Source organism: Leguminivora glycinivorella, chromosome 24, assembly GCF_023078275.1.
Source record: "Leguminivora glycinivorella isolate SPB_JAAS2020 chromosome 24, LegGlyc_1.1, whole genome shotgun sequence".
NCBI classification, from domain to species: Eukaryota; Metazoa; Arthropoda; class Insecta; order Lepidoptera; family Tortricidae; genus Leguminivora; species Leguminivora glycinivorella.
Window position 1 is genome coordinate 9325901 of NC_062994.1, and position 17228 is coordinate 9343128.

The following is a 17228-nucleotide window of genomic DNA, read 5'->3' on the forward strand; positions in this document are numbered from 1 at the left end:
AATTATAAGTTTTAAGTGTAGTCATTATAATTAACTAGATTATTAAGTAAACCATTTCTGCTACTGTATAAAATGAAACTATAATTAGTAAGACTTGCAGTTTTTTTCCCCTGCTCAGTGACTGTAGGACTAACGGCCCTGCAATCATAGGTTATTGCTCTTCCTACAGACTCGAGAACGCTTAAAGCAGCACATAGCAGAAACAAGCATTTCCAGTGACATTTGCAAATCTTAAAAGTTTTACAAACTTTTTGTACGACGGCCGAACGCGTTCTATTTTTAAACGGACGATCGTGTGATAAAAAACCCTTTTATGTTGTTTGGGGAGCTTTGGCAAAAGTTTAAATTAGTTTTTTTATTTTGTCTTTAAAGATTGCATGATCATAAAATACCTTTCAACTTTTTTATTTATTTTTTAATTTAAATGCAGGCACAGGTACGGATAATAAATGCCAGAGATGCCAAAAAAAAAAAAAAAAAATACGTTTTGGAAGGGAAAAGTGCTAAAATGAGTTGAAATCGTTGAAATATCTTAAATATCTATCGCGACGGCGCCTTCTTCGAATGTAGGTCAGAGAAATGACCAGTCCCGTACGGAATGTAACCTGCACGATTTTGTGCCACAAGAAAGACCAAGATTTTTTTCGATAAATTCAAATCATATTTTAAGATTGACATTTATAGAAAGGTGGTAACGGTCAATCGAGGTCGTTCGATTTTTGAATCCTTTTCAGTGTCAATTGAATTCTTAAGGCTTTGCAATAAGGTTGCTTAGTTTCGATAAATACAACAGGAAAGGATGAAAAATAAAAGTGACATAGATAATTGGCACCAATATTTTAAGTTATGCGAAAGTGAGATTGTGGCTTTGTGTGAATGTCTGTTGCGGTCGCTAATGACTCATTTATTACGGACAAAAAGCTTTCGACGACATTCTTATTTACTTTTCAAAGTATTTTTATTTATTTAAAATGATATTCTCTGTATATTTTGGTATGATTGTAAGTTTTCGTCCTTTTGGCGAAATCCATACTCCATACTATATTATATATACTATATATACTATATATATACTATATATACTATATAATATTATAAATGCGAAAGTAACTCTGTCTGTCTGTCTGTTACGCTTTCCCGCTTAAACCACGCAACCGATTTTGATGAAATTTGGAACAGACAATCTTTAGACCCTGAGACAGAACATAGGCTACTTTTTATTTAAAATTCAAAAAAAAGGGATGAAGGGATTATATTTATTTGTCTACCCCGAACATTTATATAAATTAATATCGGGTAGTTTTGTGTTGTTTACATCTCCTGTGACATTTTGCTGGGACGTCAGTCTTCCGCGACCACGGCCAGTGCAACCTGGCCGAAACGTTGGGAAAAAAGGTAAAAATAATGTTAATTAATCGCGTTCGACCTGTATGTGACTTTAAATATGTGTACAAAGCGCGAGAACTTAAAGTGTTATATCATTAAACATCTTGATAAGGGATAGGGATAGGGCTATCCCTATGGATAGGGATAGCGATAGGGATAGCGATAATGATAGCGATAGGGATAGCGATAGCGATAGCGATAGCGATAGGGATAGCGATAGGGATAGCGATAGCGATAGCGATACGGATACGGATACGGATACGGATACGGATAATATGGGTATCGTTAGAGGGATACGGATAATCGGTCGGCGGTCTCTTACAATCAATGTGCTCTAAGACGATCGTTGTTTGCTTGCTTGAAGATTGCGTTTGCGATAAGTATACCTAAGCAAAATGTAAAAAATTGTAAGGGATAGTAGAAAAAAGTACTTTTTACCCACCGATCATAGTGTCCAAATACGGTCTATGTGGGATGTTTATAAAGGTTTCCCCGGCGTATATAGAATTACCTACGCTGTGGTCGATGTGTAATATTTCTACAATCATTGCAAGCAAAAGTATTATGTGCAATCGAAATAATCGCAGATAAATATACCTACAGAGAAACCTACGGTCCCTACGGATCCAAATGAAAATCTTAATGAATACTTTTATTACGCGGGCGAAGCCGCGGGTAAAAGCTAGTTCTAATATAAACCTACTTTGCTTTACGAATTTTGTAACCGTTCCAATCCTTATTATTTTTAAACAGATCTCTTTAAAATTGTATCTCTCGTATAATATTATTCATGAAATTCTCATATAATGATATTATACGTCATATTCCGTCAAGTGACGAAAACTAGAGCATGGATTATAACTAGGACAATGACCTTACATGGTATGCAAGAGCGCTTATCTTAGGCGAAAAAAAAACAATAGGGTTTAAATGATATTTTTTTTAAATTTAAAAACTCATTTTAAGTTCCCGTATAACATTTACTTTTTATTTATAAATACATTCAAAAATAATAAAATAAAAAGAAAAAAAAATTTTTTTGAAAAATTTCCTCATTTGTATATACCATTTTTTTTTCTTTCTTCCGGCCCTAGGAATGCGTGGTTAATTTTTTTCCCTTGCCTCGTTGTCGTGTATATTAATAATATGCCATCTTTGTAGTAGGTATAATTTAGAAGTATCAGAAATCGAAATGACACTGTCTCAAAGTCAGTAAAGATAACCTCATTTTTAAAATTAGGCGTTAACAGATACGATTAGCAACGTGACCGCTGACCGCTATTCTTTTGTGCCCTAAAATCTAAGCTTAACTGGAAGAAATCCCTTAATGGGATAAGTTCGCCTTTGTACAAATGATGTGTGTGTTCTTTTTCTTTCCTGTTATTATGTGTTCTTATTTTTGTACAATAAAGTGTATTACTACTACTACTACTACTACTACTACTAAAATCACGAACACAACAATTCCATTTGTACCTATACAAGCTAAATAATTCATTTTATCTAGAACAAACAAACAAACAAACAAACAAAGCATTTATTGCAAACATATTACAAACATATAACATGTGGGAGTAATATGACCCTGCAAGGGCGCAGCAATCTTACAACTACTTAATAGTAGGTATATAAATAAATTACAAATTAGGTTTTACAAGTTATTAATAATACTTTTAGCTACTTAATTTTGTTATAATAGGTATTAATTAAACATTCTGTCATCAAAAAACTCTTGCAATGTATAAAAGGTTTTGCTTATTAGATATGTGTTAAGAGATTTTTTGAATAATTTAATACTGTCTATTTGTTTTATAGATTGAGGAAGTTTATTAAAGATTTTTATGCACATCATATGTGGTCCGGACTACAATGTCGAATGTGGACTGAACTACAATGTCGTTGAGGGATCTCCTTTAGTGTAAGATTCGAGGCTCAATTCGAACTTAAAAAAAAAAAAAAATTTTTGATTGGATACGATATGAAACGGATATATTAATATCTGAGGTGATGTTTTGATTTGAAGAAACTAAATTTGTATGGCACTGAAATATTTGCTCCATAATATGTATACTAAAAGTACATAATATTTAGATAATTGGCAGACCGTCCGATTCGAACTATAAATATTAGATCTAAATACGGATAAGTCGCATTCAAAAATTTGACTGACAAAATGACGTTTTTTCTAGCATAAAATTTTGAATTTAATGTAATTCGAATTTAATTTTCTTTTAATGTATTTTAATTTTTGAAGTGAAGTTTATACAACATGATATGTTTGTCTGAAATAAATCAATATCCATACTCCATATACATCCATACTAATATTATAAATGGAAAAGTGTGTGTGTCTGTTTGTTTGTCCGTCCTTCACGACAAAACGGAGCAACGAATTGTCGTGATTTTTTAAGTGGAGATAGTTGAAGGGACGGATAGTGACATATGCTACTTTTTGAATCTTTCTAACCCCCCAATTCCCTAAAATGGGGGGTGGAAGTTAATTTTCGAATTTAACGCGAGCGAAGCCGCGTGCAAAAGCTAGTATGTACATATATAAGCATCGAATTTGACAATCACGGCCCAGCCACGACATTGGTCTAAGCGCGGCAGCGGTGAGCGGCAGCCATACGTGCGAATGAAAAGTCCCATAGCTGTGTCTCGCTCCGATGTATGGCCGCCGCTCCCCGCTGTCGCGCTTAGACCAATGTCGTGGCTGAGCCGTCACATGTCCGATGCAGACTGCCTCCGTGCAGGAATGCCTAAGCTGTCGGAACCCGCATTTTTACTATCAGAAATGCGCAAGAATTGCAACATATTGTAATTTACATCACATAGGGGTAGTTATTTAGCCAGTACTCGTACAATGAGACATATTTGTCGTAATATTTTGTAGAAACTAACATGTTGACAGTGGGAATAAAAATTGGCGAGTCTTTTGTACTTTTTGTTTTTTATAGATATTAATTTTAATATAGTTTGTGGGCCAAATATAAATGGAAGTGTTTACGCGATTAAGTCCCGTTTTGTTCTAAAATTATGAGTGCAAATCGTGTTAGTCTAAATCAATATATAGTTTGTAGAGTCAAAATTAGCTTTAGAAAGAAAGAAAGGAAAGAAGAAAGAAAAAAAAAACTTTATTCAGGACGCTTAAACAATAAAAATAAGTTTTTTTTTCCAAAAAATTAATTTTCGGCACAAGCTTTTATCGCCGACTGCACCTTTTTCAATTATATAGTCATCTACTGCTTTTCGAGACGTTTCTAAAAACTCCTTACTCGATGGGATACGACATTTCATGACACAGTTCCTAAATATGACCACCTTTCTGCTCCATCATCAGATCAGCTCCATGATACCATAATATTGCATTGTCACGTGATTTACATATGTGTGCAAAATTTCAGCTCAATCGGAAACCGGGAAGTGGGTCAAATTTAGCTTTTACGTTTTGAGGCACACTAACAAGGCAAGTTGAATAAAAGCTTGTTGAAATACGAAAACATGTCACAATAATTCCATATAAACGTCACTGAAAAGGTTTCCACTCAGCTTGGTATCAAGGTACCTTTTGGATACTTTGACGCTGGTCTTCCGTGGTAACCCTTCCGTTACATATAAACGGAACAAAATACCTATGTATTATTTTTGCCTGTGTGGTGACGGGTTAAGAATTTCACCACCCCCTTTCTTCCCGTGGGTGTCGTAGAAGGCGACTATGGGATTTGGGTTAAATTGTGGCGTAGGCGAGAGGCTGGCAACCTGTCACTGCAATGCCACAGTTTCGTTTTCTTTCAACCCCTTATTTTGCCAAGAGTGGCACTGAAGCTTTAATAGTTTCATGTGCTCTGCCTACCCCTTTACGGGATACAGGCGTGATTGTATGTATGTATGTATGTATTATTTTAGATTTAATGTCTTGGGAAACTACCTACGTTGTTACTTAAATTCTGAACGTAAAGGGCAAAATTCTGATTCAGGCAACGAATATCCATTATAACTAATTTAAACAAAAACACTTAATATTTATAATTCCTCAACGTTTTATTTGTATAAATTTGCGAATCACCGTTACCACAAGCCTTTGTTTTCAACAAATTTGCATACTTTTTGTGTATCTGTAATTGCTACAATTATATTATTAAATTAAAACGGGACTTAATCGCGTAAAACTTACGTTTTATATTTAACCCGACGTTTCGGACATGACATTACGTCCGTGGTCACGGGTAGACTGGCTGGGAGTTGTATCAACATCTTCTAGCTGTACGAGTTTTTCGAACTACCCGCACTTGATTGTCATCAGTCACTTTTACGCTAGGGTTGCCACTCTGCCTACATACAACACTCACGACATCCGATGGTATGAGACGGGAAGTTTTCTCACGTTTACGTTTACGTTTATTTGCTAGAGTCAGGACCGAACCACTGGATTGAACTGCATAATCCCAAAGTCCTTTCAACTGAACGTCTTTACTATAGCAGGAAAGTACGTGAAGCGGTTGAAATCAGGAAACATCGTAATTTCAATCAAAATGAAGGGCAAGGGATTTCATCTTCGTGGAATCCAGTGATTAGCAAGTGTAAACGTGAGAAAACTTCCCGTCTCATACCATCGGATGTCGTGAGTGTTGTATGTAGGCAGAGTGGCAACCCTAGCGTAAAAGTGACTGATGACAATCAAGTGCGGGTAGTTCGAAAAACTCGTACAGCTAGAAGATGTTGATACAACTCCCAGCCAGTCTACCCGTGACCACGGACGTAATGTCATGTCCGAAACGTCGGGTTAAATATAAAACGTAAGTTTTACGCGATTAAGTCCCGTTTTAATTTAATAATATGAGTGAAGATCGTGCTACAATTATCAAAGCTTAGCACCGGAAATCACGCCCTTTGTTTTAGCTTCAAGTGTTTCTTACCTACTTATGTATGGACTTATGTACTTATGTCTGGGGTAGTACCTCCGCCTTACAGAAGACCGCAGCCAAATAACACTAGACCCTACTCATAATGTTGTGTTCCTGCCGGTGAGTAAGGCTGCCAGAGCTCAACGAGATAAGATAAGATAAGATAATTTTATTGTCATAAACTGTAGGGTGCGGTGTGCTGGCGACGGGAGGACTTACGGAACTAACTTGTTCCGTCTATTGTTCTTTGAGTCATTGGAAACCCGAACCCTCCTTAGAACTTGTTCACTCCTTTTTGCTGTGTACTTAACACAGCAAAAGGGAATGTACAAGTTTCTAATGGGGTGGCAACGCGCATGTGACACTGTTTGAGTTGCAGGCGTCCATAGGTTACGGTGACCGCTTTCCATCAGGCGGGCCGTATGCTTGTTTGCCACCGACGTAGTATAAAAAAATGTACATAGGTGTACGTATAAACAGTTAACGTAACCTACACCTATTTTTTTAGGTAGGGTACAAAAATAGTTATTTATGTTTTACAAGGGGGCAAGGTTGTTGTTTAACCACACACCCGAGCAAAAGATTCCAATATTTGAACCGCGAGCGCAGCCAGTGGTTAAAAAGTGGAAACTTGAGCGTTGCGAGGGTATCAAGGCACGAAGGTTAAACAAACTTTGCCACCGAGTGAAACACAAAATTTTTCACCACACCAACACGAACAAATCAAACCCATCAGTTCATTCAATATTTATGTCTCAAATCATCATTTATAGGTAAATTGATAAATTTTACCAGCCAGCTGATGTCTTAATCAAGTTAAAATTTATATAAATTACATTGCACTCTTGTGGATAAACTGCAAATTTGCTGTTTTCGATTAGTAAAGCAAGCCTTTAGCAGTTGTTGTGGTGAAAAAGTATTTTTCCGATGGGAGGGTGGGATTTTTTTCCCCTCTGTTTTGCATTCAGATATACAATTTCCTCCCGCGGACGCTCCGGTTGTGGAATGAGCTGCCGAGGTATTCCCGATGAACTACAGTATTATTCTTCAAAAAAGGACTAAGGAGTATACAAGTTTCTAACGGGTCGGCAACGAGCGTGTCACCCCTTGAGTTGCAGGCGTCCATAGGTTACGGTGACCGTTTTCCATCAGGCGGACCGTATACCTGTTTGCCACGGACGTCGTATAAAAAAAAAACATGTATCATGTATTTCCTCCGGGTCCATATTGGCTCATATAAAATTATTTGTTATAAAATTATTGTTTATACCGATTTGTGCTCCGAATGATCATTTCTCATAATTTTACTTATCATAATTTTGTTTCATTATTATCAATAGTACTACTATCACTGTTCATAATAATCATTTAGTCGAAAATTTTTAATCATAAATTCTATACAAATATTTAATAACATTCATAATTTTGTGTTTAAGAAAATCATTTATCATAAAATTATTTAAAAAGTTTTGCGGAAGTTCTATGAAAAACTTGTGCCATTTATAGAAGCGCGCTTGAAGTTTTTACAGTGACATATACAATTTACATTAAAAGTCGTTTCTGGTTTGCTCACGGTCAACCTAACACGCTCCTCCTCGCTACGCTCGTCGTCGCACCTAACTGGACTGTCACATGTGATGTCTGTTCTGTTAACAATAATATAACGATAAATTATATTACTCGCAATCGTTATTATCAATACGTATATATGTATACGTGTATTTTATTACGTATATATGTAAGTTTATCTTGAATATGTATAGTTTAATATTCATCTATCCATAGTTTAGGTTACAGTTTCCTTTTCCTTCTTTTTATTAAGACACTGCACCTACTTAATCTTTCTGGTTTAGCCCATTGGTTGACTGGTAGAGAATGCCTTGAGGCATTAAGTCCGCCATTTGTACCTTATTTTGTTGTGCAATAAAGATTAAATAAATAAATAAATAAATCAATAAGTATATAAACATTAGTATAAAACGTATTTATGATGAATGACATTATGAACATAAGTCATTCGAAGTTACGATAGTTATTAACATAAAATTGTTATAAATAATGATCGTTATAATGTAAAATTGTATGAGAAACATTTTCGGACTACCAATAATCTATATAACAATTTTATATGAACTTTGGCGCACCCATTTCCTCCTGACTTAGAAGAAATTTCTCAACTAGGAATTTCTGAGCTTTAATATTTCCTGTCGAGTGTAGGTCCCTCTATAATCCGTGAATCACCTGACCGGCCTCAAACCTGTTCACTTCTGTTGCATCTGCCTTACCCACTGAGTCATACTTGCAAATTAAATGCGGATTTCTTTCTACGAAACTTTACTTTTTAACCCCCGACGCAAAAACGACGGGGTGTTATAAGTTTGACGTGTCTGTCTGTCTGTTTGGCTGTCTGTCTGTGTGTGTGTCTGTCCGTGGCATCGTAGCTCCCGAACGGATGATCCGATTTAGATTTAGTTCTTTCTATTGAAAGCTGAGTCAGTCCGGAGTGTTTTTAGCCATGTTTCATGAAAATCGGTATACTATGTCGCGGTCGGGGGTTTTCTCAAAATTTTAAATTTGTGGTTATTCAATTGTCGCCTGCGGTATTTCCGGACTGATAAGACCTTCAAACCTTCAAGAAAAGAGCGTACACCCATCTTAAAGGCCGGCAACGCACTTCCAACAGTTCTGGTGTTTCGGGTGTCCATGGGCGGCAAGGATCGCTTACCATCAGACCTGTCTACTCGTTTGCCTCCAATACCATAAAATAAATAATTAATAAATAAATAGCCTTTACTGTGCCCCACTGCTTCGCAACAACAAAAAAATATAAATATTCAAGGGCCTGAGATATTTCCAATCACAGGCAAGTAACAACTTTAGTACAAAATCTGACACGCTCGGCCTCTATACAAATATATGATCTACTTACCTAGGTACATACATACATATAATCATGCCTGTATCCCATAAAGGGGTAGGAACAGCACATGAATTTCTAAGTTTCAGTGCCACTCTTGGCAAAAAGGCGTTGAAAGAAATCCAAATTGTGACATTGCAGTGACAGGTTGCCAGCCTCTCGCCCACGCCACAATTTAGCCCATATCCCACAGTCGACTTCTACGACACCCACGGGAAGAAAGGGGGTGGTGAAATTCTTAACCCGTCACCACACGGGTGATCTACTTGTTTCTTATACCGCGTGTGGATTCCATACGGGCGAATAATGTATCCAGTTATAGTATCTGATCAAACGAATCGTATAGGATAATTATTTTGTTAAAAAGTGTTATTAAAATAAGAGTACTTAATTAATTTTTTAAATCTGACCAAGCGGCAATGTACGCCGTCCAACTTAATTCCACATGACATAAACGTCATGTCGTAATGACAATTAGGTAGGTACGCTAATTGATGTGGACGTAATACATTCCGTGCTGAATTATTATATATGAAAAAAAAAAATCTCGTCTATTTAAAAAGAAAACATATACTTAGCTAAGCTCTTTGGGTCCGATACTAATCGTTATTAAGATATTCGCCCGTATGGAATACACACGCTGTATATCTAAATAGATATAGTTCTGTGGGTTTCTACAATCTATGATTCGGAAGTCCATATTGTTTGTGTTAGTTATATTGTAACAAAATATTTTGTTTAATAACTTCTGTTTTGTAAACAATTTCATTGCATGGTGCCGACAATGTTCATTTGTTCTAATACTGAGATAGTAAACATAAATAATAACAAAATGACTACTAGCCTGATGGAATGCACTGACGTATATAATAGTCGAGATCAAAATATTACATTACGATATAAGTGCGAAAAAGACGAAATCGAGACTTGTCGTAATAAGCTACTTGACCTTTTTTAAATATGATTAAGTACTGTCCAATTAACCGAAATATTATGACTTAAAAACAGCAATAAGTATTTTTAAAGTATACCTTTTCGTAATCGGATGAAAACGACACAGTCATGTTAATCTATAGTGCTATTATCTGTGCATCTGGTCATTCTACTCGAAAACAATTGAGTATGTCAGTGATTGTTTTGACATGCAGTAAGGTTCGAATTTGATGACGTCATTACATCGCTGACAGCAATTTAGGTGGCCAAAATAAATAAAAAATTACACACGTTTTTAATCGAAAATACGTAGTCATCATACCCAAAATCGAAATATTGTTTTTTCATGTCAAATGCTAAAGACAATCATTTATTGTGCCAAATTTGACCAAATCGATATGAATCTAGTAGCCTATACATTAAAACATGCGAAAGACCAGTGAGTTGTGTCATCACGTACCCACAACCTCCACACAACGACTGTATGCTCAATGAGCAAACAACGGAGACTGAAACAGACTCAATCTGTCAGTAGGAAAAGTCAACAGGTAATAATGAAATCTTTGTTCCCATTTATTAGGAGTAGAATTCCTTGCCGGCGGTAATATTTCCGAGCTCATATAACTCGGCAACCTTCAAATCAAGAGTGAACAGGCATCTTCGGGGGCCGATGAGTCTCACGCGTTCGAATTCAGAAAATTATTACTGAAAATAATAAGCAAGTCACCGTTTTCAACCGGTATTTTAGTGACAAAATCTCGTGTATACGAGATTCAAAAATCGCCCCCCTGGGCGAGCTCACTCCATCGTAGGCCACGTGTTTGCCTTTGGCTAGTAAAGAGTAAGCCCATTTATAAGAAAAAAATGATCTATTTTTCTACAAATTACTAGATATTATGCTTACTCATAAAGTTCATCATTTTTCTTGGTTCAATGACCCCGATAGGTTTATTTCGTGTTTAGCGTTTAGTATAAATTCTTAACATTTTGTTTATTCATAGTTATGTAATTTTTAAGCAAACGCAAAATTTTTACAAAGTCAGTAAAATTTTCAACTTTGATTAGGTACTTGGTACGAGTATGTGTTTTTTATGACATAATATTTATAATTCTGTGCTGTGCGTGTAATATTTATAACTTACACTTTGTTTAGGCCATTTTATGATAACAATTTTGACACAGATATTCGTAGGCATGCCAAGCTATTATTGACATACCTATTTCATAGGTATACAGCGTGTAAACGTAATACGGGCGATAAATAAAAAGATGAAGAGATTAACGAGTGTTTTTGAGTTAAGTATTCTTAATTTTCACACGATAATAAATTTAATTTTTGAAATATTTCCCAGCAGCACACTGAGAGAAATTTGCATTGTGAATTTAACAAGTTCGACTTGTTGCGGTTTATCCGTTTGATTCAGCCAAACGTATGTTTAAAACTAATGTATATGTTACTGTAAAAGCGCGAAGTACGGTAAAACCTAGGTTTTACCAATGGCGGTTGCTAAAAGCCCGAAGTGAGATTTGCTGTTTACTTCGGTCTTTTACCGACATTGATTTGGTAAAACGTTAAGGGATTTTAAAAAGCTCATGTCGCGTATGTAATGTCATTAAGGCACTGGTCTTACCGCGAGCTAGTGAGCTATGAGCTATCGGCTATAAAAACGAACAAAATATAATCGGGCCACTTTTTCAAAGTTTTCTAATGTCCACCCCACTTTTTTTTGGATTTGGAAATTTTTATGTATCTAGTTTCCACTCAGAATCGCGAGTTCTTTCAATCCTAATAGGAGCAAAAAGTGTCCCAATGTTTTTTCACATTTCGTTACCATTTTTTAATAAATTTTGTAGGGCGGTAACGGAATAGAAGGTTTGAAAAATGTATGGAAATCTTGGGACATATTTTTCTCCTATCAGGATCGAAAAAGCTCTCGATTTTGAGTATGAATCGCGTAAAAAATAACCATGTTACAAAAAAAGTGGGGTGGACAACTTTGAAAAAAAAAATGGCCCAATCACTCCCGTGCTATTCTGGTCAGGTTTCACATCGCTAAGCACGAGACATTGTCATAGTCAAACTCGTGTTAGAACCACAGGAATACTAGGCAACGACCGCGCATGCGTAACGGCACTCGCTTCCTGACCAACCAGTTTGCGCATGATTAGATAAAGTGCATAGCGATAAAGGTCTGGTTTATAGGGACTAGTCTGAGGTTGAAGGCAAATCATTTCAGGAAACTATTGGCTCATACAAAGGACCATACACCGTGTTTTTCTTTGTTTTCCGTTAAATTCGACACGTATCTAGGTTCATTATCAGGAACCACCCTGTATATCACTTTTAATTAAATTCGCAAAAAAATTTTTTCATCATTTTCATACATAATAAATGAATTTATTAGTGTGAGAGACCCTTAAGAATAACATTCAAGTTAGTGTCAAGTGATTGACGGCACATGTCAAAACAAATAACATTAGGAATTGGTCGGGAACGATGGCCAGACAGACAGACACGTGTTCAGTAATTACCTTAATTTTTTTTAATAACTCGATAACCGTAAGAGTTAAGATGTTAGTTTCTTAGATAAATTTATTGTATTTTGATCTAAAGAATCTTCCCTTAGTGTTAACGGAATTCAATAAAAACAGGTTGTATAATACGGGACAGACAAAGCCTATACAAAAAAGCGTACCCTGAAATGTATGGGCCTTTTAGGCTTAAAACTAGATGGCGCTATTTCGCAGCCTGGAAGTGGCCAAAATCATATTTTCCCGAAATATTTTTGCGTGTTTTTATTTTTTATAAGAACAAATTACATGCTTCTTTATTTTAATATCATGATATCACGTCAATCAACATTTTGAAAAAAATAAATTTTCACTGCACCAACTGTTACTTACTTTGCTATTCGAAAACAGATAGCAAAATTGCATTTTATCCACAAGAGTGCAAAGTAATTTCATACAAATTTTAACTTGATGTCTTAAGCTGGCTGGTAGAATTTACCTATAAATGATGATTTTGAATTATAAATATTGAATAAATTGATGGATTTGATTTAATTTGATGTTTTATAGGTAGTATTTGTTCGTGTTGGTGTGGTGAAAAATTTTGTGTTTCACTCGGTAAAATGTTTGTTTAACCTTCGTTTTGAAATCATCTTCAAAAAAGATCCCACTTTTTGAACCACTCGCACGCTCGCGGTTCAATATTGGGATCTTTCGCTTGCTCGGGTATCAATATTGACACGTGCGGTTAAACAACTACTTTGCCCCCTTGTAAAACAAATAACTATTGTAGGCATCTTCAGTGTAGCTATGATAGTATTTAATAGGTGGCGCTAAAAATTGAGGTACGATTCTTAGCAGATTCTTAGTATGAAGATTGTATAATCCATACTAATATTATAAATGGGAAAGTGTGTGTTTGTTTGTCCGTATTTCACGGCAAAACGGAGCTATGAATTGACGTGATTTTTTAAGTGGAGATAGTTGAAGGAATGGAGAGTGACGCAGGCTACTTTTTTCTTTTTCTAACGCGAGCGAAGCCGCAGGTAAAAGCTAGTCCTATATAAATCATCCTTGGCTCATACCCTTAAGTACCTAAAACATCATCAACACAGCTGCAAAAATGCATGGCGAATTTATCAATAATAGTTATTTGTTATGCAAGGGGGCAAAGTTGTATTTTAACGCCGAGTGTGGAATTGAAAAATGAGCAAGTGAAAGGATCCTATAGTTGAACCACGAGCGAAGCGACTTTGTTGGCGTGGTTCATATTGGAGAATAGAATCCTGAACTTGCGAGTTTTTTTAACACACGAGAAGTAAAATACATTTGCACCCGAGTGTAACACAAAACTTTTCCCCTCACTATAGCGAGGAAACTACAACGCAAAAAATGCGTTTATCACTGCTTCCAGTAGTTTCTTTATTACTTGATTATTTTATCTTTTATCTATTTTAAAGCAGTTCAAGGTCAAATTACTTTTTACCCACTAGTGGATAAAATGCGTTTTTACCCGCTGGTATTAAAGGACAAAACACGTGTTTCCGAGCTAGTGAGGGGAAAACTATATTTCCGAGCTCATATAACCCGGCAACTCATCAAGAGTGAACAGGCATCTTCCGGGCGAGCTCACTCCATCGTAGGCCACGTCTTTGCCTTTGGCTAGTCTGTGGCCAAGAGTAAGCCCATTTATAAAAAAAACTCATTCATAATTTCTCCACGCACTTTTGCAGCTGATAGTACATAATGGTGCTTTTTATCCGCACTCGTGCACAAAGTAGTAGGTACATTTTACTTGTAATTGTCGACACTGTAAAGGGACATAGTACTGAAAACGTCTTCTTTTCCGCACTTGTATTGTAACTTGTAATGTACTATTTCATTGTATATATGGTGTTTTTTTTCGCGCACTACTGCGCAGTTTTTTATTTCTTGTCAGGTCGAAACTGTATAGGCCCATATACACCGTGTTTTTTTGTTTTCCGTTAAATTCGACTCACAGTTAGGTTCATCAACAGGGAACCACCTTGTATATCGCTTTTTGTTAAATTCGAAAAAAAAAATTTTTTTCGTTTTCATACATGGATTAATTATTGTGAGAGGACCTTAATCATAACATTAAAGTCATTGTCAAGTGTTTGACGGCACATGTCAAAACAAATAACATTAGGAAGTGGTGAGGGATGCCACAATTTGATAACCGTAAGTGCGTTTTCACATTATCCGATCCGATATCGGTTGTCGGACCGACATTACAGGTGCCATACCTATTGGATTATTTCTATTGAAATCTTTCCGACATCCGATATCGGATCGGATAATGTGAAAACGTACTAAGAGTTAAGAGGCTAGTTTCTTAGAGAAATTGATTGAATTTGAACGGAAGAATCTTCCCTTAAAATTAACGGAATTCAATAAAAACAGGGTGTATATGTACCTACTGAAAAACGTTGTACGATACTCGTGTAGATTTAAACTCCCTTCGGTCGTGTTTTAATTTATCGCCACTCGTTTCGAACTTCCTTTTTTCCGCACTTGTATCGTAATATACTATTTCACTACTAAGTACCTATACATAAATACAAACCTGCCGCCGCCGCCGCCGACATACAAGAATATTTTTTTTTTTACCATAAATAATATATATTTTTAAGGCAAGTTTTTATTTCAATTAAATTTAAATTTCATTTATTTAAAGGACTAAGTAACTGAAATCATTCCACACTATCAGTTGAAAAAAAAAATAAAAAAAATCCTTCGAATGTTTTGATGATTGAAAGTTTTGATATGACATTTATCTAATTGTTAACCTATATCACCAGTCAGATAAATCGCGGGTTATGTCAACAGTAAGTGGGGCAGTGGCGTGACCGTTACTGTGAAAGTCGGCGTGGGTCGCGCGCGTTCCCTATGCATGCGCGTGCGCAGGTTACCTAACCAGTGTACGTTGGCCTTTTAGAAGCATACTGAGAAACTTTTTTAGAATAACCCCCAAAATTGTAAGTAATTTTTTGTTGCAACTCACAGCCGGTGGGTTAAAGTAATTCTTTCAACCCCTTATTTGCCAAGAGTGGCACTGAAAAGTAGTTTATCATTTTGCAACGTATGTAATAAATAAACAACCACCCGAATATATAACCTCCCCGTTATTTTCGGTAAAGAAGTCGGTTAAATAAATTAATTAAAATAGAATAGAATATCTTTATTGCGAACCACGGTACATGTAGAGTTGTTATGGAGAGGCATGGCGCCCTGAGAACATTGCAAAACAGTCTTATGTCTAGTTATCGTAGAATAACAAACCGCACTTAAAACTAGTGTTTACATAAATAAATGTGTCACTATGACGTCTCGGCCAGAGTTGGTTGACCTTTCAGATAAGCAATTTCAAGATTTGCACTTCAAATCAAACTTCTTTGAAATCAAACGTTCGTCATGCACATAAAATAGATTGAAACTGAACACTTTTTATTTAACTTAATTGACAACAATACATTCGTTATTTGTTTTACAAGGGGCAAAGTAGTTGTTTAACCGCACGTGCTAATATTGATACCAGAGCAAGCGAAAGATTCCAATATTGAACCGCGAGTGGTTCAAAAAGTGGAATCTTGAGCGTTGCGAGGGTTTCAAGGCACGTACGTTAAACAAACTTTGCCACCGAGTGAAACACAACATTTTTCACCACACCAACACCACCCAACACGAACAAAATACTGACTATAGAACATCAAATTAAATCAAATCCATCCATTAATTCAATATTTATGATTCAAAATCATCATTTATACGTAAATTCTACAAGCCAGCTTAAGACATCAAGTTAAAATTTGTATGAAATTACTTTGCCCTCTTGTGGATAAAATGCAATTTTGCTATTTGTTTTCGAATAGCAAAGTAAGCCTTTACCTTACCTACAAGTTAGTCATACGTCATACCACTTAAATGTAAATAATTTAAAGTAAGTTAAGTTTGGCTGAATGATTATATCGCTCAGACTCTTCAAGCTTTTGAAACAACTCTTGTGACTTGCCACAGCCGGTGTCGGCCGGTGTAAGACTTGCTAAATATGCCCGGAATTTCATCAATGAAAGGATGAAAATGATATCCTTGGGAGAATATTTTTTGCCATCATGGGAATATTTTAACATTTTGTGGCATTCATATTCATTCCAAAATTACACGTAAGTGAAAATATTTATAAAAATAAGTTTTCTTTGCATTTGCTAACACCTATTGATATGTAAATCTAATTAATATTTTCGTTATCTTAAGATGGTTTTTAGCGATTAGACCGCCTGTTGTTAACCTTTGTTGGTTTGCATTTTTCTTTTGTATTATCTTAAATCAAGCGAAGATTTTGGATTTAGATGAAAACAAAAATCAAAATTAAAATCGTATAAAACGGAATTAGTAACAAGTACTTAGATTTGCTTCAAAACCATCTTCAATACGGAAGGAATGGTTAATTTTTTTAATTTAATTTTTTTTTTTTTTAATATTGGGGACACCTTACACAAATCAACTTAGCCCCAAACTAAGCAAAGCTTGTACTATGGGTGCTAAGCGACGATATA

General features: G+C 35.7%; 1 protein-coding gene across 1 annotated transcript in view; it reads left to right on the forward strand.

Moving 5' to 3' along the window:
- LOC125238645 (serine proteinase stubble) overlaps positions 1 to 17228 on the forward strand; it is a 63343-nt gene that overhangs the window by 716 nt on the left and 45399 nt on the right. The gene's annotated exons all lie outside the window — the stretch shown is intronic.